We start from the raw sequence: 23,310 nt of genomic DNA on the forward strand, positions 1-23,310 counted from the left end.
AAGTTTGTACTTTGAAAAGTGTGCTCTCATTAGAACACCAGCCCACTGAAAAAGATCTTCTTTAGGATGTAACACAGCGTCCAGTCCAGGTTGCCCACTGGAGGATGGAAATGGGCTGTTCTGTACTGTCCAGGAGGGTGGCCACTACTCACATGTGGCTGCTGAGCACTTGAAAAGACGCTAATGTGACTGAGGAAGTGAATTTTTAATTTGATTTTAGTAAATTTAAATTTAAGTAGCTACATGTGATGAGTGGCTGCTACGCTGGACAGCACAGGTCTAGCCACGGCTATGCTCCATTAGAAGATGTCCTTGATGAAGAAGTTCCCTGTGATATGGATGGCTGGCTGAAATCACAGTTCTGTTACTGAGGGACTGGTAACAATAGGACTCTTCGTGTGTCATATTGTTTGCAGTAGCAGAAATTGGAAATTACCCAATTGTCCATCAACGGGAGAATAGAACAAATTATGGGACATCTATATTTATACACAGCTATTTAAAAATGACTAGAAAAAAATAAGTTAAAGCTCTATCCATTGGCATGGAGGGATGCTTATGACAGTCCTAAGTGAGAAAAACAATCTGTAGAATAATGTGCATGTAAAAGTACCATTAAGAAATGTGAAAAATTCCTGTGTACTTAAATTTGCACAGATAAAAGCTGGAGGAGTACACACAGAGCTATAAATATAGATTACCTCGCTGTGGGGGAAGGGGATCAGCGGGAGGAAATTTAAACATTTCTTTATTTTTGCCTTTTCTCATATGTTAAAAAAGTATATATTACTTCTGCACAATTGAACTTAAAAGAAACTCGGTTGTTGACCCCACCCTTAGCATGAGCAGACCTGCAGAACGTACGTGGGAAGAGAATGCTGATTAGTACTACTTGTTCTGTCATCTCTGAGTTTAAAAAAAGAAAAAGAATTTCTGTGCTTTGAACCTGGCAACTTAAGATCAGGAAACGATTCCTTGTCAAATTCTGGTACCTTTCGTTTCTTCAGGGGTTTCCCTTCACCCAGAATGCAGCTTTCCCATTACTTCGCCCTGTCTGTGCTGGTGGAAATGCCACTCTATTAGGAATAAACACTGGAGGCCCGAAACCCTTCCTGTGAATCCCCAAACCCGACGTCTGACACCGCCGCTCCTGCCCCCTGCAGCCCTCTCCGCAGACAGCATCCCTGCTGTAGTCCCGACAGAGAAGCTGCCATCACCAAATAGCCTTTCATTCCTAAAATATAAGCAATAGAACTACATCATCCACTCTTGTCAGCTCCCCCCTCCACAATGGTCTCCTGCTTTTATTCCAAGATTTTAGCATCTCTTCCCATGTGATTTTCTATCATTTTTAGGGCTTGTGTGTTCATATTGAGGATTTTTCCAAGTCACGGCTCCACTTCCATATCACTGTTGACCTCTATCCTTACTCCACTTCTTCTGTTTACTTGGGCAAAGCCACTCTGGATTAGTGTCCACTAAGCAGTAGCACTGGCATCACTTGGGAGCTTGCTAGGAAGGCAGAGGAATCCCAGACCACAGCTCAGACTACATCAGAACCTGAAGTTTAACAAGATCTCCAGTTGACTGGAATGCACATTAATATTTGAGAAGCACTGGATTAGCTCATCCATTTAAAATTCAACAACAAAGACAACAAAAGCAGATATTAAGTACCTAAGTAACACGTGCCGGCACTGTGGGTAAAGATGAGAATTAGACAGTTCCTGACCTCAAGGAGTTTATAATCTACTGGAGACATTATAACTTGTGATAAAATTCCATAAGATGCCTGAACAGAGGGCTCTGGGAGCACAGATGAAGGTGTGCTCAGTGCTGCTGGAAGACTTGGCAGAGGAAGTGCTGTCCGAATTAGGTCCTGAAGGTGGACAGGAGTTTGCAAGGCAGAGGAGAGGAGGAAGAACTTTTCATGCAAGGGGAGAAGCATGTGCAAAAGCACAAGGCAGATAAAAGCCTTGAGGATTCTCTTGAGTGTGGTTAGAATTCGGGGTTCACGAGAAGAAATGGGGAGATACTACTCTGGAAGAGGGGGATGGGGCCAGCTTGTGAGGAGCCCTGTCTGTTCTATAAACAGTAAAGACTTCACCCTGAAATTGAGGTTTTCAAGCCACACAGAGATATACTCCTATCTGTGTTTTAGAAAGACAACACATCTTCAAGTCTCAACCCTTAGAATTCCACCTCCATGATGGTAAATTCTGAGAGTCTCCAATCAACTTCCTATTCACCTACTCTACCTCTTCAAAATGATTTGTTGTTTACCTTCTTTATAGTCTCAAGTTCTTTAAAACCCTCCCTCAACTTACAACATTTGTTCATTTATTACTCTTCGTCTGGCCTCACCTCTCATTTCTCAGCCTGAACTCCAAGGCAAGCCAAGTCAACAGTATCTCTTAGGAGAAATTCTGATTATTCAGCTTTTCTGTCCTTCCGCCATGCCTGTCCAGCCCGTCTCCCACCCTGCAGAAAGCACCTTCCACTCGTTTTCTTCCATCCTTCCCTCAGGGTACCAAGCGATCCTGGACAAAGTCATAAAATAGGGCCAACTGGTTTCTTCATAAATCTGTGCTTTTCAACCTTAACTGGGCCCTCCACTTCTGACGGGGATTATTTTAGTCCTTTCTAGCCAATTGTCTGTAACCCTCCATCTTTCACGCCCCACTTACTTAGCTGAAACCTCCTCCTCGTAAGTCCCAAGCCCTCAAACCCACCGCTGCCATTGTTTTTGCAGATGCCCCTGCTGTCTTCATTCACCCCGGTGGGGGTTACTTGGTGTGAGTCTGCTTAACGTCTTCAGCTTCTCTGAGCCACTGCTCATTCATCGCTTCATCTCACAGCAGAGGAAGCTGCAGTCTCCTCTTCAAGGTCTACTTCTCCACATGTGTCTTTGAGCTCATCGCCCCTTTCATTTTCTCAGCTCTCTCCTTTCTTTCTTGCATACTCCATCTCTTCCCTGTGCCCAGGCATTTACTCTATTTCACTGATTTTGATACACATTTCTTCATCATTATAATCTCTAAAGTCAGGATACGTCTCATAGTGGTGGTGTCTGGTAATTAACTGGCAGTGTTCCCCACCCCCCTTGCGTAAAATACAGGTGTCATATAGTCAAAGCCTTTTTAGATCTGATGAAACATGTTAGCTTGCAAACCTAGAGGTCCTCTAACAGCAACGGCTCAGCAGCCCCCTCACCTCAGTGTGTTGACTCTTCCTTCAAATCAGTGCAGGGCCTGTGACTGACGCGCTGCCCTCCCAGTGACAGACTAACGTGCAGCTCTAGTTATGCCACCGTTCTGTCCAAAATTTTTATAAGATTTATTATAGAGGTGTTAAGAATTCTCCCCCAAACTACCTTTGCACCTTTCTCTGCTGCTGCTCTCACATATGCGTGCTACACTCTGGGAAAACGCAACAACCTTGTATTGTAAAACCCCCGCACCTCTGTGCCTTCCTCCTGCCAGTATATCTGCTTTTAGCACCTTCCTCCCAGAACGCATCTTGTCTTTCACACTATAGCGCAAATGTCACCTCTGGGCCAATCAAAGGTAAATAATTTCCTCCCTCCATGAATGTCACAGCACTTCATCTGCTCTTCCCCTTTCATCTCGTATTACAGTTGTCACTGGCCACCTCTCTCTCCTACCACACTGAAAGCCACCTGAGGCCAGGGTGCAAGTCTGCCTCATCTTTACATGCATTCCTCAGTAATGAGGGAAAAAGTCACCATCAGTCCAGGGTAGGGGCCTCCAAAAGAAATGGATATCTCTGTAAATGAACTGTTGACCATCAGGGCTTAAGAGTTATTACGAGGGGGTCTTGAAGGGTGCATGCTAAACTGTTAACAAATGACGACTATCTTTTGGGAGCAAGAATGCTGGGGGTGGGTGGAAGACAGGGAAATACTGGTGATAAAGACTGATTTTTACATTCTGTTTCATATACTTCTCTGTTGAATTTCTGAAATGAAAATATGCTTTTAAAATAAATTTCTTTTTAATAAAAGAACTTTGGGAGAACACTGAAATTAAGAACTAGTTTACTGATTAATATAACTCCATAAACAATTTACGTTTGGAAAATATATTTGAATCCGCTAGAAAATATCTAGACTGTGACTGCCATCCTAGTGACTGACAGTAAAATTCGAGTATTTTTGGAAGCTGAATAAGAATCTGCAGTTATTTGTGGCATATATGATTAATGAGTTAAACAATTTTGAAATCTGATTTAATCTGTATTTTTAGGATCCAACTATATAAAATAAAATAAGTCAGAGTAAATGTGAATTGGTAACTTCTTCCAAATCAAAGGCTCAAGAACATAATTCATTAACTACAGTTTTAAATCTCTAGGCCTGTCAATGAATTCTTTTCTGTTAAAGACCTATTATTTTTATAATTAAGAAATTAAGCCTAATTTAAAGACTTAAGTATAAGACAAGACACAATAAATCTCCTAGAAGAAAACATAGGCAAAACATTCTCTGACATAGACCTTAGCAATGTTCTCCTAGGGCAGTCTACCCAGACAATGGAAATGAGAGCAAAAATAAACAAATGGGACCTAATTAAACTCACAAGCTTCTGCACAGCAAAGGAAATCATAAGCAAAACAAAACGACCACCAACAGAATGGAAGAAAATATTTGCAAATGATGCGACTGACAAAGGCTTAATTTCCAGAATGTATGATTTCCAGTTCATACAATTTAATAACAAAAAACAAACAACCCAGTCCAAAAATGGGCAGAAGACCTAAACAAGTATTTCTCTAATGAAGGCATACGAATGGTCAATAGATATACGAAAAAATGCTCAATATCACTGATTATCAGAGAAATGCAAATCAAAACTACAGTCAGACTGGCCATCATCCAAAAGCCCAAGAACGATAAATGCTGGAGAGGCTGTGGAGAAAAGGGAACCCTCCTACACTGTTGGTGGGAATGCAGATTGGTGCAGCCATTATGGAAAACAGTATGGAAACTTCTCAAAAAACTAAAAATAGACTTACCATATGATCCAGCAATCTGACTCCTGGGTGTATATCCAGAGGGAACTCTAAGTTGAAAAGATACATATGCACCCCAATGTTCATAGCAGCACTATTTACAATATCCAAGACTTGGAAGCAACCTAATGTCCATCGACATGTGACTGGATAAAGAAGCTGTGGTATATTTATACAATGGAATACTGCCCTGCCATAAAAAGAATAAAATAATGCCATCTGCAGCAACATGGATGGACCTGGAGATCACCATTCTAAGCGAAGTTAGCCAGAAAGAGAGAAAAATACCACATGACATCACCCATATGTGGTATCTTTAAAAAAAAAAAAAAAAAAGGGACACTATGAACTTATCAACAAAACAGGAACAGACATGCAGACTTAGTAAACAATCTAACAGTTACCAGAGAAAGGGGGTGGGAGGGGATAAATTTGGAAGTTTGAGATTTACAAATATTAGCCACTATATACAAAAATAGATTTTAAAGGAAGTTTCTTTTGTACAGCACAGGGAACTATGTTCAATATCTTGTAATAACCTTTAATGGAAGAAAATGAAAACGAGTATATGTACGTATATGCATGACTGGGATACTGTGCTGTACACCAGAGAAAGACACATTGTCACTGACTGTACTTCAATTAAAAAAAAAAAGTAAATTAAGCCTACTGAAAATATCAGTTTTCATTAAAATGTGCTATTATAGCTGGAGGTGAGTACACAACTGTGTGAGCACCACTTTTTCTTTAATGTTTCAATATTTTTAAAATGTTAATTAAATATAGACAGTATAACCTCAACTGATAAAGTGATACATTTTAAGATACCTCATGACAAATATTTAAGTTTAAAATGTAATAGGTAAAAATTTTTTGCAAAAAATTTACAAAGCTCTTAAAAGTTTTCTTCTTGGCGGTGGAAGGGTGAACAGACATACAATGTTGATGTGAAGTGAAGAGCTTTTAGGAAAGACAAAGGTAGGCCAGGCAATGAGACATTCAACAAATATGTATGAGTATGTACTTGAGGAACAGATATAAGTTCAAAATATGAACCCTGATCTTAACAATATACGGTTCAGTTGAGGATGTCACATATGAAAGAGTTAAAAGAATAGGAGTCAAAACAACAATCAAAATAGTAAAATTGTGACAAACCAGAATACGTCTATCTGCTAATTAAGTACATAAATGACATGTTAGACAAGTTCGGGTTAGAGCGGTTATTTCCGTGGACTGTGCTGATCCGGGAGAGCTCACTGACTTGGATAGGCCCCCGAGGGAGGCACAGGCTCCAGGCACTGGACAGCAAAGGGCAAAGTTACCCCTAAAGACAAAGATACAAAGGCACGAAAACCCAAGATGTGCCTGGAAAACAAAAGGCAACTAGCAGTGCAGTCTGGTTAGACTACAGGGATTATACGCAGCGTTTGCCTGAGACAGTGCTGTTACGCTGGGTTATTAACAAAACCCCCTTTCACTCCTCCAAAGTATCCCATTTAGACACTAAGTTATATGGTCACCGTGGGACCATATCACATTATTGACTTATCTGAATTTAATAGTAACTAAAACCCCTATGGCTTTTTCACACGTGCTCTGTGGGAGAGGACATGGCAACTGTCGGAAAACAGGAGGCATCAAAGACCTCAGTGACGACAGTTTTTAGCTAGTTACTTACAAGGGGAACTGTCTAAGCCTAAGGAATCTGCTTGGCGTGTAACAGATGTTTGGTAAGTAACTGTCTGATCGAAAGATGGTTGAAGAAATGTGCACATGTAGGAAAAATGAATGAAAGAAGGAAACAAAGGTGAAAACAGAAAATAGTGGTTTCAGTTAAGATTTTTAGTGAAACCAAGAATGCTTCTTTCAGGAAAAAGTCTGCTGGGATCTCACCACGTTGTACACCATCTTCTCTAGGTTCATTCAGGTGTTTTACACAAAGATACAGCTGAGAACAGTTACATTAGTATAGTGTTTATTTTTTTAACTATACATAACCAGTAGACTATCAATGAAGTTGGGAAATAGGTCTAATGACTTTGACTTTTAGACATAATTAATTATTCATTCACTTAATCACCCCAAAATGTTGACTGAGTCCTGGTTTATATCAGGCAATTTGCAAAATGGTGGCAAAGATGAACCGTGCAAAGCTTCCCAGTGTAATCACTGGGGATGTATGTATGTAACAAAATACACTGTAAAGTCTACTGTAAAATGGACTAGATTAGTGGTATGGATGTAGTACAAGGGTGCAGAGAGGAATCAACATTTGTGCAGACTTCTTGAAGACAGAGCATGGAGGGTGGATAAAGGGAAGTAACACAAGGCAGAGGATGCAACATGCAAAAGAAAGGGAGACCGTGAAAGAGCTTAAAATGTGGTGAGAATGCGAAGGAGTTCAGTGTGGGTCCATGAGATGGGGTGGATGGGGATCAAACTGAAGAAAAATAATGGGTCCAGATTTTGAAGGGTATGATAGAGTTTGCAGTTAACTTTTTAGGCAGCCGGAAGCAAAGGAGTTCCATCCTTCTTATATATTTTAAGCAGGAGTGTTACATGATCATACACTTTGTAGGGCAGTATCTCTGGTGATACCAGAGGCAGACGCCCCTCAGGCAGCTGTGGCGACAGCGGAGGACAGGATGTGAAGTAGGCTGAGGCATGAAAATAGGAAAGATGAGATTCAAGAGTCATTTCAGAATGGTAATAAAAATTCAAGAAAGCCTCACCTCCTGGGTTTAGGCACCCCACCCCCACCCGAAAAAGCCTTAGGAATAGTACACGTTATTCATTATTCACCTTCAAGCATTTTAACCTTAAATTACATTGGAGGAATAGATATTTCTACCATTACCAGGCAGATAAATTGTAGGAAAACTTGGTTCTAAGACTGTCCCATATAAGGATGTTTATAGCCCTAGACATTTTAAGAAAAAAAAGGGAAAGAGATGTAAACAGAAATCTACAGGTAGTAATATAAAAGTGATAAAATAAATCCTAAGGACACTACACTTTTTATAGACAAAGGGCATTGTCAGCTGAGTGATCAGTGAATATCTTCACAGAGAGAAGCCAAATGATCATTTTACAAGAAAATGACAGCACAGAATTAAACTGAAAAGTGGCAAAATAATTTACATGAGATGAGAAACCATAAGCTAGTAACAAATGGAAATGTCCTTGAAGCATTTTCATTTCAGTAACACCTAAGGCTATAAAAAGTGCAGCCAGAAAATTCCTATTGTGTCTTGAAACACATGGAAAAGACAGGGACTGGCTTTCTAAGCAAGGGATTAAAGCCATGTAAATAAATCTATTTTTTCTGTGCCTTTAAGTGAACTATCCTTCCTGAAGAGATACTTATATCTCACCATTTAGTAATTCAAAAATAAGGTTTCAGGATTGTCAGACACTGCCCACCATCTACAATCCAGTGTGCATTCTTTCACCACTAAGTAAAATTACCGGGTGGAGGGCAGGAAAGAGAGTAACATTAAATTAAAATATTGGGAACCTAATTGTCCCTTCTCCTCTTTGAGCGCATCTATGTGTTAAATGATCTTCAGCAGCAAACAAAATAATTAGAATTTTTCCTTTCTTTTTTGTTTGTTTTTAAACAACAGAGTGAAGGCAGAGATGAAAGAAAACGGGAAAACTTTCTCTAAGTACAGCAGCTGTCTTTTGTTAATCCACAAAGGCCCAAGGAACATCCTCAGTTCACTTACAGACTAGGACAGTGGTAGTCTGTGTTTTATCCAAAGGTCTCAGAGCCCCTCTCATGTTAATCATACCTTAAAATATCCCTGAGAAACAGTCAGGGGCCAGAGAGAAATAAGGGCAGGGCTAGAGATCAGCTGTGCATACGACTTTCCGTCAGTCACTGTGGACTTTAGGACAGTAAGGGACATTGAGAGATTATTCATTGATCAACCTCCTCATTTGAGAAGTGGGGCAAAGGACAAGCTCACAGACACTAAGCTTTCTCACAGTTACAGAGCTGGCTAGGGTTAGGGTCAGCCTTCCTGACTTCCAGGCCTATGCTTGCTTCGCTCCTGCCATAGTGGGTTAAATAGCATCACCTGAAAATTCACGTCCACCTGGAACTTCATAAACTGATCTTATCTGAAATAGGGTCCTTCCAGATGTAATTACAGTAAAGACTGAGATGAGGTCACACTGGGCCCTAAATGCAGTGAGAGTGTCCTCAGGAAGAAAAGGGCACCAGCACAGAGAAGACGATGCGGAAGTGAAAGCAGACGCTGCAGTGATGCACCTGCCCGCCACGGAATTCCAAGGACTGCTGACAACCGACAGGAGCTGGGGGAGAGGCTGGGAGGGTTGCCACCCGAGGAGCCGACTCCACTGACACCCTGACTCTAGATTCTGGCCTCCGCAAGTGTGGGAGATACACCTCTGTTGTTCTAAGCCACCCAGTTTGTGGAAATTTGTTCTGCCAGCCCTAGGAAACTAATACTCTAGGTAAACAGAATCAGTACAAAAAGAATGGAATGATCTTCAGAGATAATGTGATTCAACTACCATAGCTTGATGGACTTTATTTCACTGTAGAAATACACCTGGCAAGTAGACTGGGATAAGCTACTTCTGTTACAGTCTGTTAGCTGAAAGGCATTCTCTTTCTAGAAAGTCTGGCTGAATACAGAACAATTCTAACTTCAATTCTTTTACCTTCTGTAATCCAAACTGAACTGCTACGCTTTTCTTGGATGCTTAACACGGCCCTCCACTTGAACAGTTATCATAATAAACCTGCATTTCAAAGATTCATTGAAATCTTTCAGGTAGATGACCTCATGACAACAAGAGGAACTAAAAGGTTGCTGTATCGTCCGTACCGTCAGCAGTAAGTGCAGTGCTGACTTTTTAAAATCTCGGAACACCAACTACAGATAAATGTTTCTGAAATACAATAGATTATCAATATTAAAAAATCTTTTAAGAGAAGTATACTAAAACAAGAATAGTAAAATAATGGTAGAATCTAGGTGATTATTTCAGCTTTGCTGTATGTTTACCAGTTTTCACAATAAGGCACACAAGATCCCATGTGCATCGGGACCAAGGGCAAAAGCAGTAACCTCATAGGAACCTAGGCCAGACCTACCTGCTGGTCTCGAGAGTCTCCTGGGGAGGTGGGGGGTGGCTGGGGCTCACCCTGGGAACATAAAAGCTGGTGGCAGACACATCAGGGAATATTCATCTGAATGAACTCTTCTTGAGGCTGACATCTTGCTTGGGTTATCAGCACCACGACCTGGTCCCACCCAACAGTCTATAGGTTCCAATGCTGGAATGCCTCAGGCTGAACAACTGAGTGGGGACACATCCCCATGCAGCAGCCTACAGATTTCTTAAGCCCACAGCCGCATCTAGACATGCCCCTAGACATGGCCCTGCCTACCAGAGGGCCACGACTAAGACGCACCCACCAGTGAGCAGGCACCAGCCCCTCCTGCCAGGAAGCTTGCACAAACCTCTAAACCAGCCTCACTCACCAGGGAGCAGACACCAGAAGCAAGAAAACTAAGGCCCTGCAGCCTGTGGAACAAGCCCACAAATGCAGGCCAGGCTCTGGTCAAATCCACCAACAGATGAATGGATAAATAAAACGTGTGCGCACGTATATATATATACATGGAGTATTAGTCACACAATGGAATATTAGTCATAAAGAATGAAATAATGCCATTTGCAGCAACATGGATGGACCTAGAGATAGACAAATACCATATGATACCACTTATATGTGGAATCTACAAAAAAATGATACAAATGAAGTGATTTACAAATCAGAAGTAGACTCACAGACATAGAAAACAAACAATTATCAAAGGGGAAAGGGGCAGAGGGAGGCATAAATTGGGAGTTTGAGATTAACACATACATATTACTATATATAAAACAGATAACCAACAAGGACCTACTGTGTAGCCCAGGGAACTATACTCAGTATCTTGTAAAAACCTATAATGGAAAAGAATCTGAAAAAGAATATATGTGTATGTATCAGTATAACTGAATCACTCTGCAGCCCACCTGGAACTAACACAAAATTGTACATCAATTATACTTCAATAAAAATTTTTTAAAAATTTTCCTAATAAATTATTGGTAAAACAGTAACAGGTAATATTAAAAATAAAATGATAAAATGCTAGCCGCATACCCAGGAAATCAGAAACAAGGCAAGAGAGCCCACTATCCCCAATACAACCTTGCTACAATTTAATGTTTTTCTGAAATCCCTAGTCAGTACTTTAAGACATGAAACAGAATTAAGAAACAAATTGTGAAGGAGGGCCACACAATTGTTATTTGCATATTATACTATCCCAAGAAAACCTAAGGAATAATTCAAACTGCCTCAGAAATCAACAGATGGTTGGGTACTAAACAGACCAACAAAAGTATCAAAACTTTTCCCTGTATCAGTAGTAAGCAGTTAGACAACTTAATAGAAAAAAGCATTTGCAGCAATATGGATGGACCTGAAGATCGTCATTCTAAGCGAAGTGGGCTGGAAAGAGAAAGAAAAATGCCATATGACATCGCTTATATGAGGAATCTAAGAAAATAAGAAGAAGAATAGGGACACAAACGAACTACTGATTATTTATAACTTAGATGACTGATTTCTCAAATATGTGTAAGCACATTTGACTGTCCTTTAAGATTGGATTACCACATTCTGTTGATCCTTATTTTGTAGTTGGTTTTATTCCTTTGATAACCATGTAAGTTGAAAAAGCTAAAGCTCCAATCTGTTCTTAGAAACAATGATCAGTACATGTATGTAAACTAAAACGAATGTGCAGTATACTGTATATATTTATTTACATTTGCAATATAATGTATATGTGCAAAATATAATAATTCTACATAATAAAACTGAAAGAGGAAAAAAAGAAAAAACAGCACCTATTCATGAGAGCAAGAAAAATGAAAATTAAATAAAAATAAAAATACCTAACAAGAAAAATACAGAAATCATACAAAAAACTAAAAAATTTTACTCACTTCACTGATAGGTATAAAAGATACAAGAAATGGAGAGGCAGATAACACATTCCCAGATAAGAAAGAATAATATGACAATGTCATTTTTTTCCCAATTCATTTTTATGTTTAACTTCAACCACATATTTTTCTTCTTTTTTCTCAGTGGGAGTGGTATGAATCAACAATATTATTTTAATGTTCACTTGGAAAAACAGATGAAAACAGTTGAGAACATTTTGAAAATAAATAGTAATGAATGGGTCCTCTCTTGTTAAATATTATGAAATTATAAAGTAACAATAATCAGACCGTGGTTCAAGAATTGATGATGTTTTCAACAGGACCAACAAACATAATAACTTCATAGGCAAGAAAGAAAGAATTTTAAATCTAAGAAGGAAGGGAAAATTGGCTATCTGTAGAATAAGAGTGAATTTGATCCCCACCTTATAAACCCAGCATATTATCGCTAAATGTAAAAGAAATAATCTGATTGAGGAAGCAAAAGTGATGGAGGCAGTCACACAAGAATAAAGCACTGGATTTTTCTACATTTAAATAAAAAATGAAAAAAACTGCAAATATACAGCAGAAAGAGCTAATGATCTCATTCTACGAACAGGTAATATACAAGTCAGTACACAACAGAAAAATGGGTAAAGGAAAAGAACTAACACCAAAATATGAAGTATGAACGATTAATAAACATGTAAAGATATTCAGTCTCACCAGTAATCAGAGAAGTTCAAATGTAGAAAAAAATAAGGCAGTGTGTTTCACCCACCAAATAAGCAAAACGAAGTTGATTTTCACTGACTAAAAAGATGATTATGGTGCGCACGGAAGGCAGGCTGTGGAAACAGGAGACAGGAGCAGCTCAAGGCCATGGTTAGTGACGTGAATAAATTCAGCTTTTTGGAGGGTGTTGGTGGTAATACGGCCAAACTCATCATTATTCTTACAAAAGGTAAGTACAAGGGTGTCTGTGTCAGTACGATTTAATAGAGCAAAACTGGGAACACTTTAAATGTCTAATAAAGTAATATGGTTAAACAGATTATGGTAGAGGACTCTGAAGATGAAGGGAGGCGCCATAAAAAAAAATTGTCTTCAAAGAGTACTGACATTGGAAAATGTCAGTGAAAAAAAGCAGGTTATAAAACCATATATAAGTTATTCTAACTATGTTTTAAATGTAGATACAAACACTAAATGTGAGTGTACCAAAATATTTTCAGTGGTTATTTATGAATGGAAATATTATTTTCTTCTTTACACACTATTTTCCAAATAGCTTATGATGTGCTACTATTAATATTCTAATAAAAAATGTTACCCAAAATAAAAATAGACTCAGTTATGTAATATTATAAAAACCAAACTCTGATTAATATTATAACTGCTTTTCAAAATACTTTTCTCTCTTTCGCCATCCCTGTATCTGTCTAAAAACCAGTAACACCAGCAGTTATGAAGTTTGGACCTGAACTAGATACAGCCGTCCACCCCAATGTTCAACTGTAGGCGACTGGGTAACAAATTACGGTATATTCTTATATAACCTTCTTTTGTTTAAAAAGATATGCAGAGATATACATAACACAGAAAAACGGCCAAAAAGAAATACCAAAATATTAATGATTATCTCTGGATGGTGGTGTTAAGGAGTATTTTAATTCTCCTCTTTATATTTTCTTGCATTTCCCCATAGTTTACATAATAAGGGTGTGCTAATTTTGTACTTTAAAAAGCATTATTTGAAAATAAAGTTTGCTATCTCAAAGCATAAACAAAATAGAACTGCATAAACTTATTTTTAAATAATAAAATTTCTTAGTTTATCTCAATGCCTTTTGGCAACAAATTCACACTTTAAACATTTGTTTTGCAAACACACTAAAGTATAAGAACAAAAGATGTCCTAAACTAATGTGTTTTGAGTTCACTTGTAATTCTATAGACGTAAAATAAATAACAGCTCCCGCCAAATCAGCCGTTGGGGGGTTTACATGACTGTAAGTAAAAGCTAAAACATAAATGAGTTCTATCACAGAAAAAGCTGTAAGTTTTCATGGTTTCGCAGCTTAAAGTTTTAGAATAGAAGAGTGTGCAGAAAGGAAAGGGAGGTCTTCTAAGTGGAAAAATTAATACTGGCCAGTGGACAGATTAAAGGATTCAGGCATGAGAAGCTGAATTTTGGAATCCTAATTCATAAATGCAGTGGAACGCCACAACATGAGTTATGGCTCATTACACTTGGATTCAGATATACCACAGAATAGAACCTGACAAAGAATCAAAGGACTTTAAGCTGCAAGGAAATATGACCAAGTCACCTGGACAGATGAAGAGCCAGAAAGGAGACCTGACTTGCTTAAGGTCACACAACCTAGAACTCAAGCTTCCCAACTCAGTTCATTGGCTCAAAGGGGTCAGAGGAATGGCAGACACTATTCTGCTAAGACATAGTATTGTTTCAGACTTCCTGTAAGATTCAAATTTCTGTAGCGATGAATCACCTAAACCAAACTCCCATAAACTTCACAAGAGCGCCTAGAAGCAAAGATGTGACTGCATTAGTAAGAAACCCATGAGAGCCCCAGGACCACAGCTACGCCTAGGGGCTTTTTCCTCCTGGGAAAGGAAATCTAATTGCTCTGGAGACAATCATAATGGCACTCACCTACCTTCTTTTTCTCTGAGCAGAGGAGAATTTAATAAATTCTGGGACTTCTTCAAAACACATCAATACACATTTGAAGACTGTGTATATAGCACAGTTAACCTATTTGTAGAAACTCTTCAGACACTAGCATCAAAAAAAGCTTCCAAGTCCTTATCAGAATGGCCTTTCTTTACTAATGTGGAAAAAAAAATTCCATACATGAGAAAATTATAGGTACCATGCATGAAATGTGCCCTTGGGAGATGAAAATATTCATACCCCAAAGTCCTTCACCGCAAAGATTCCATGTTTAAATGTTTTATTTACTTGCAGCATGCTAATCGCCACTAGACCTTCCTTGCTATTTGATAAACAGGTTTCAAGGGTAACAGTGAATTTAGAAGCTGAGTTTTTAACACATTTTACCCAATCACTAAGCCTTAGAAACAACAAAGGCTTATCATTTGTCCAGTAACATGCAGCCCTAAACGAAGTTCTACCACAGCAGAGACCTGCTGTGAGTTTTATTACCACATGGCAATGCAGAGCAAGTTCTCCTCCTAATGTGTATTACCTTTTAGTCATCAGTCTTTTTATGAAGACCATGAAAGGAAGAATGGAGACGATTTCCTGGAGTTGTCAGGCCAAAACAGTAAAACTGATCAATTCTAACCACCTTAGAGAAAAACAGCAGAGAAATAGTACTTCTCTTGAAACGTGTCTCTTGACTGCTTACCACTGAATTCGTTAAATACTTGCTCAACCCTCCACTTTAATAAGAAAAATAACATGCACCAGAGGGCAGTGTTTGGTTTTGCTGGTCCATGGATCGCCTAGTTTCCTAATGAAGTTACCAGATGTGAGTGATAATTACGCGAAGTTCATACCAGGAAACTGGCATCTTGGACAGTGAGCTGCATCTGCCAGATCTGACACTATCAAGGCCCTGAAGCTGGGATGCCCATTCCTGCATTTGCTTCATCTCTGGCTGGTTAGCAGCTGCATCTTTCTCTCTGTTTTGTCAGCCTTTGCTAGTAGGAAATAGGTTTACAAAAAATATTTCTAAGGTGGTTTGGGATTGTTTAGTTTCTTACACTTGGTGTACAAGTTATCCTGGGGCAGGGAGCCTGTTTTTAAATATAAAGCATTGAAATATAAACTGGTCACTTACCAATCTGACGCTACTGACCAACAATTTACTATGATGCAGAGATCAATAGAACAGGGTTGATAAAATCAATCCACTGTCTCCTGCATGGTTTTTCCTATGATCAATACTTCTGCAAAATGACTACCTCTTTTTAAAAGGATATTGTCTGTATCTAAAATGAGAACTTGTCCTCCCAGGTCTCAACAAAAAGCAAACCAAACACAGACAATAGCATAGATTCTTTAGAGAATCAGAGGTGACTGGTTGGGGATTATTCTGATACCTCCCTGAAGAGGGAGAAACACAGGACCTTTGTACTGACAGGTACTTGCTACTTTCTCTTAAATCTACCTTTTTATTTCCAGTGTTGTGGGTTTGCTGCTGTTTTTAGTTTAGTCAATCAAACTACCTAGTATATACATAAATGACTGCTTAATTGCCTTTTAAAAAGCCAAATTAATTCTGATAACACTTGACAAAAAAAAATGTTACTTACATTAACATTGTCAGAGCTAAAAGGTTATCTTATCAATTGTACACAAGATAAATAAATTTCTTCAGTGACACAAGAGCAAATCTAGGGTACAGTCATGTTCCAAGGAAGGTATTTTGATCACAAACTAAGGTTTCTATCCCCAGAAAGATGATAATGATAGGACAGTCTCAAAATGGTTAGAACTATAGGTTGGTCTGGACTTTAAGTGGACGATGTGTCAATGTAGGAACCAATAAAATAAGAGTATTTGGATGAGGCATTATTATGATTGGGATTTCTATGGTACACAGGTTTTCAAAAGGGTCATTTTTACATGCTTTCTATCACTGAAATCACACGGTTCATGCATGCTTCCTCAACCAAAAGGCAACTGAAACAGAAGTAGACTATTTACTCACAAGTTCATATTCTACTAATTTGAGATCAAACACATACACAAACCTCGGTCCATGCCATGAATGCCTCGCCTGTCCACAATGACTTTGGGATGCGCTGTCCTAAGGGCAGGACCACGTCGGTCCTGTTAACCACGCCATCCCAGCCAGTGTCTGTCGTGAGGAGGGATACGAAGTAGAAGCTCAGTGAATACTTGTTGAGTATAAAAAAGAAAAAGCTCCCTCGTTTTCTGTGAAGATTTTCCAGTTAGTCTACAAATTGGTCTCTATCAGTATTAATATTTATAATATGATGCTTATAATTCATCTTCTTAGGATGACTCATGTCTTCATTGGTGACTAATCACAACACCGATATTTACCAAACTTTATACCTCATTTCTTTGTCAACTGTGGCCACAGAACAACATGAGGAACCTGGGGTCTTTTGCCCTGTTTAATTGGCTCAGGGACTAGAGAAATGAGGGGTGTTGTTGACATAAAATGAAACTGCTGGCAAATCTTCTATACAAGGATGGGGAGAATTTTTAATCTGCCTCAAAAAAAAAATCATGATAATTTCTCTTTTGGCTATTTCTGTTTGACCAAAAAGGAACCAGGAAGTATAATTTGCCAATTTTAAAATGCATTTAAGGACAGTTCATCTTCTTACTGGCCATGAGAAATGGACTGGGATAACTTTACCTGTCAATAAGTGGGAAAGTTTTGTTGTTTTTTTCCTCAAATAGTCTAATGGATTGAAATGAGGTCATGTTCAGGCTCCTGCTGTCTTATATAAATGTTAAGAACTTCCTTCTATTTGCAGATACAGGAGGTGTAGTTCATCATGTTCTACTCCAGCCATTCCATAAGAAGTATTAAAGAGGTTAAACTCTTTTTAAAATTCAACTTCCAGCATCCATTAATTCCAAAATTTATAGTGTATTCTTGAAGCCCTTTCTATCCTAGAACAGCAATGACGTCAGAAGAGAGGAAAAGGAAGGCCAGCTTGCCAGGAGCTGCAGCGATGGAAAGACAGCCATTAGATCTTACAGGACCCGAGTCCCAAAGTGGTTTTTGTTGGGGGAAAACAGAACAATGATCAGGCTAAGGACAAATGACATCGAGGTGTTTAAAAGTAATTTTTCTGCTGTTTCTGAGTCGTTTTGAGTGAATCATTTTGAATTATTGTTTATCACTGAATTGAACTGAAGGCCTCACAATTTTAACAAAATTAGAATATACTGTATTACTCTACCCCCAGCCCAAGTCTAATAAGTCTGGCAGGAGAGATGGGGGACACCATTTTCTAATTTCATCAAAGTTGTAGGGTCTTCTTAAATATTCAGTTCAATTAAGTTCAGGCAATACTTACTGATGTCAGAGTTTATGCACAGCACTTGCTTGCCTATTAGCCAGTTGGGTGTAACCAAACCCCGGCCTGCAGGGGCACATGACCTACATCACTGAAGTAACAGGTAAAATCTACTCTACAGATGGCACAATAATTCATTCTGGTAAAGATATGGCTCAAATTTTCTTCCTAACAATGTACTGCCATAACAGAAGGCAGGAGGAAAACTGGATTTTATAATTTTATAATAATCCACCTTTATAATACAAGTTAGCAAGAAAAAATGAAGCAAAAAATTTTCATTGAAAATGGCAGAATTTCAACATATTTCCTTGAACACATAGAAAAGGGACTATCACTTAGGCTTCTTTTTTTTTTTTAATTGAACTATAGTTGATTTACAGTGTTATGTTAGTTTCTGGTGTACAGCAAAGTGATTCAGATATATACATATATATTCTTTTTCATATTCTTTTCCATTATGGTTTATTACAGAATACTGAATACAGTTTCCTGCGTTACATAGTAGGACTTTGTTTACCTATTTTATTTTTCTAAATTTTAATTTACTTTACTTTTTTTAAAAGCATAGTTGATTTACAATGTTGTGTTGGTTTCAAGTGTACAGCAAGGTGACTCAGTTAAACACATATATATATTCTTTTTCAGATTCTTATCCATTATAGGTTATTACAAGAAACTGAGTATAACTCCCTGGGATACATCGTAGGTTCTTGTTGGTTATCTATTTTACATATAGTAGTTTTTAATCTGCTAATACCAACCTCCTAATTTTTCCCTCCCCTCCCCTTTCCCCTGTGGTAACCATAAGATTGTTTTTTATGTCTGTGAGTCTGTTTCTGTTTTATAAATAAGTTCATTTGTATCATTTTTTTCAGATTCCACTTATAAGTGATATTGTATATTTGTCTTTCTCAGTCTGTCTTACTTCACTTAGTATGATAATCTCTAGGTCTATTCATTTTGCAGCAAATGGCATTATTTCATTCTTTTTTATGACAGTAATATTCCATTTTATCTGTCTATCTATCTCACATCTGTTGATGGACATTTAGGTTGCTTCCAAGTCTTGGCTATTGTTAACAGTGCTGCTATGAACACTGGTGTGCATGTATCTTTTCAAATTATAGCCTTCTCCAGATATATGCCCAGGAGTAGGATCACTGGATCATATGGAAATCTATTTATAGTTTTTTAAGCAACCTCCATACTGTTTTCCATAGTGGTTGCACTAGTTTACATTCCCACCAGCAATATAGAAGGGTTCCTTTTTCTCTACACCCTCTCTAGCATTTATTATTTGTAGACTTTTTGATAATGGCCATTCTGACTGGTGTGTGGTAATATCTCATTGTAGTTTTGATTTGCATTTCTCTAATAATTAGCAATACTGAGCATCTTTTCATGTACCTGCTGGCCATTTGTATGTCTTCTCTGGAGAAATGTCTACTTAGATCTCCTTTTTAAAAAAAAAAAAATTCTTTTATTGAGCTATGAGTTGTTTGCATATTTTGGACATTAATCCCTAGGCTCCTGTCTTTAAGAAGGAAAAGATTTTCAGAACAGTTTCAATTTTTTACTTCCCAGGATATTTCACAAATATTAGACAGAAAATCTACCCCACTCCCAAAAATAACGTGAATCCCTATCATAAAAGAACTTTTAGCGATGCTTTATATGTGAGAGGAAAGTGGCACAAAGAACTTAGAAAATGGCTCAAGAGATTTTTTTTTTTTTCAGTTAAAACCACCATACTTCTCTATGGATACAAATGTGAATGCTTGAGAAAGACAAATGTTACAACTGTGGCAAGACAAGAGTTTTCCACAAACTGGATGCAACCTACTTCCCCAGCCTCATTTCCTGCCTGACTAACCATACACTCCAGTTACCTAATTTTTCATGCCTCTGTGCCTTTGTATACACTGCTTCCACTGCCAAAAATGCCTCTCTTCCAGTTTCAAGCCCATCAAAACCACACTGCTCTACAGAACCCAGCTTCAGTGACCCCATCATGGACTTTCCTCATACCGCTCTCTCTCCTCCATGTCCTACTGTCCTTGGTGCCCATCTCTTCTGCGAGTTTTTTAAAAAATCTGATTCCACTAGGAGACCCAGGTAGAACAATGATTTCTTTGCATTTCAGGCTGCAATACCCTTAAGAAATCATTACTATAAACATAGAAGCTGAGGGACCAGAATACAAGTTGACTGCCAAACAAGGTACTGAGAGATTATGTGAAGGGAGAGAGACAGAGAGAGAGAGAGAGAGAGAGAGAGAGAGAGAGAGGGAGAGGGAGGGAGGGAGGGAGAGATGGATGAATCAAATCCTAGATAACTGGTCTTCTCATAGAACATGGTTATCATGGAGGTGATTTTGTTCTTTAAAGTTAGTCTATTCATTCATGTTGTTGTGCAAAGCACCAATTATTTTTCAAAGATTTACTTCTAGGGTGAGAAGTATTTTCCTATCAAGAGTCTAAGAGGGAACAGAGGCTCTACATAAAACAAGAAATTATTTAGAATCATACAGCAATGCAATTTTGAGTATTGTAAGGACCCTTAGAAATTATATAAAATGTGCTAATTCTTTGAAAAGAATATATTGACCAATTTGCTTTTTAAATGGAATAGGAGAATAATGCTTCATTCAATAAGTTAAGAAAAATTAAAGCATATACTTCAGTTTACATTAGGATCAACTAAGAACAGAAGTGGGAGGGTAGGAGGTATACTTAAAAGAAAAGAAAATGTGAGAAGGAAAAAGAAAAAAATGAATAGAAATTTTTCTGGCAAACTAAAGAACTCCTAAACTAAAAACCAGGAAACTCAAGGAAGACGCAAAAAGGAGTTTAGGAAGGAAAAGAGAAGATTAAGAGGGCTTGAGAGAAATCAGAGATGAATAAGGAAACACAGACCAGAAGCAATTTAGTTAAATGCAATATGGACTTCTGTTTTTTTCATCTTTGGATCCCAATTCTTAGCATACTGCTTAGCGCATAGCACTCAATAAATGTTTATCAAACAAAAATTAAAGAAGAGAAAGAGAAGGAGTTGAAAAGTTCAATATATACGCTTAAAAAATACTCTATGGTTCACACGGCTATGGACTCAAAATAAGCAACTTAAACTCATCTCTTCTGGAATTTAGCCAAGTTAATTAACTTCTTGATTCCTGTTCTAAAAAAACAAATTATTTGAACTAGATGATCTTTAGGTTCTTTTCTGTATTCTCTGCAGAAATGGTGACCAAATATAGGCAAATTAAATCAAAGGAAGGGTCTTAGCTTAATTGCTGCTTAAACTGAATCACTGGTCAGCAGATGCAATTTATATATTTTTGTACAACAAAGGCAAATTGTCCCTTTATTGGTCACATGATACAAACTGTCATCCAAAGAAACATCTGGATGGGTCTCAAATCTCTCAGAAGAGCAATATTAGGAAAGCATTTATAAGCATTTCCACTCCGATTTTTTTCTGGCTACGTGTAACCTTACTGAAATGAGCAAGGTCTCTTCCTCCGTCTACTTCCGTATAGTATGAATGATACTAAATGATACTAACTGGGACACTACACTGCACTAAATAATACAGAGGATACTGCTAAGGAAGAAAAGGGGATTATTTTTCTAATTTACCAAGTAATAAGATTCTCTTCAACAGATAGAGTATTTTTTTTTCAAAGGTGGAAAATTTTACTAGGAGAAAAAGCAGTTACTTATCCATTTTTATGAGAATTAGGAAAGTCTCAAACTACATAAAGCAAAACGAGAAGATAAAAACATTAAAAGAAAATGTGGTTTCATGAAACGGGAGCTGAAGTAGAGAAGGCTTCCTGTGTAAAAAATTTTTTAATTCTCACAGTGGTAATTAAAGGTAATAAAAGAATAATGGGAAGTGGCGCCAGGGAATGAATAAAAGGTTAACATCATTTGAGATTACTATAAAGGAACACGGAAGAAACACACCTTCCAGAGCCACTTCAGGTTTGAACCTGTGGATCTCTTTTGTCTTATTTACGCATACAGAAGTGTACATCATATATCATCACAGCTTAGCACATTTCAGAGTCAGAAGGCCAGGAAAAGGAATGTTCCCTGCAGATCAGGGTTCTGATGACTGGCCAAATACTAGCAAGCTTGCCCTGCAGCTTCTAAACCACACCCAGTCTACAGTTAAATATAGAATTCAGTTTCTGGAACTATTGGTCTTCTTAACCTTCACAGTCCAAGCACTCACTGAAAAAAACTAAAAGTAAAGAGGAGAAAGGAAAGAGACTGAAACCAAAATCCAAGTACTAGTAAACTGTCCTGGGAAGAATTCCAAAATGCAGTAAATACCAAGAGAATTAAATTACAGAAACCTCAAGCAGCATTCTAGAAACACTGTTAACAAACAGATTTGTCTCTTCTATGCTGTTTTTTCCAGGATGTACGATACACTTATATAAAATGCATTTGTGTACTAGATCCATGTCTCTTATTCACATTACATATTCAGACTGTACAACATGTCAGCTTAATAGCAGTGACACCAAATTTAGAGCTATGATTTAATTCTGGTTTGTTATAGTACTGTGGTTGTGAAGTTATTTTTGTTCATAAAGAGGCACTTCCATCCTAAGAAACTATTTTTAGATGCTTAAATTTGGGGGAAAGAGACTCTTAAGCTGAAATTTTTAACACTGAATCTTTGCTTGTTGGGGAGAATAATTTGGGTTAATTTTTTAAAGTTGTTTTGAAGATTGACAAAGGTTAAAACAACAATAAAAGATGTTTTCCTTATAATTTCAGAAGGTTCTGGGCTTTAATAACAATTTTGTTTTATAATAGTTCACAGAAGATGAACACGAAAAGAAATCTAAGAGGAACAAAAAACATACTACAGGTGTTCTGCTTCCATTTAAAAAAACATGCAACCGTTTTAATGACAAACACAGAGATATTCCTTTTCCCTTCATTTTCCTGGACACATCCAGATACGGACTCATTATTCAGCTACTTTGACCAAAAATAACAGCAATAAGTAAAGTATATATTTAAATCTAGCTGTAAAGCGGGCACTCGTAACCATTATATTCTGTTGCTTCTACCTGTCACAGCTAGGGGCCTTTATTCATTCCTGTATCTAGTCAAAGCCTTTTCCAAGTTGTTGATTCTCTTTCTGTCTTACTTAATGGGGCTGAAAAAC

At 37.9% G+C, this 23,310-nt stretch overlaps 1 protein-coding gene across 15 annotated transcripts in view; it reads right to left on the minus strand.

The window, feature by feature from the left end:
* Positions 1-23,310, minus strand: part of HMBOX1 (homeobox containing 1) — a 135,804-nt gene that overhangs the window by 17,874 nt on the left and 94,620 nt on the right. The gene's annotated exons all lie outside the window — the stretch shown is intronic.

Source organism: Camelus ferus, chromosome 31 (genome assembly GCF_009834535.1).
Source record: "Camelus ferus isolate YT-003-E chromosome 31, BCGSAC_Cfer_1.0, whole genome shotgun sequence".
Lineage (NCBI taxonomy): Eukaryota > Metazoa > Chordata > Mammalia > Artiodactyla > Camelidae > Camelus > Camelus ferus.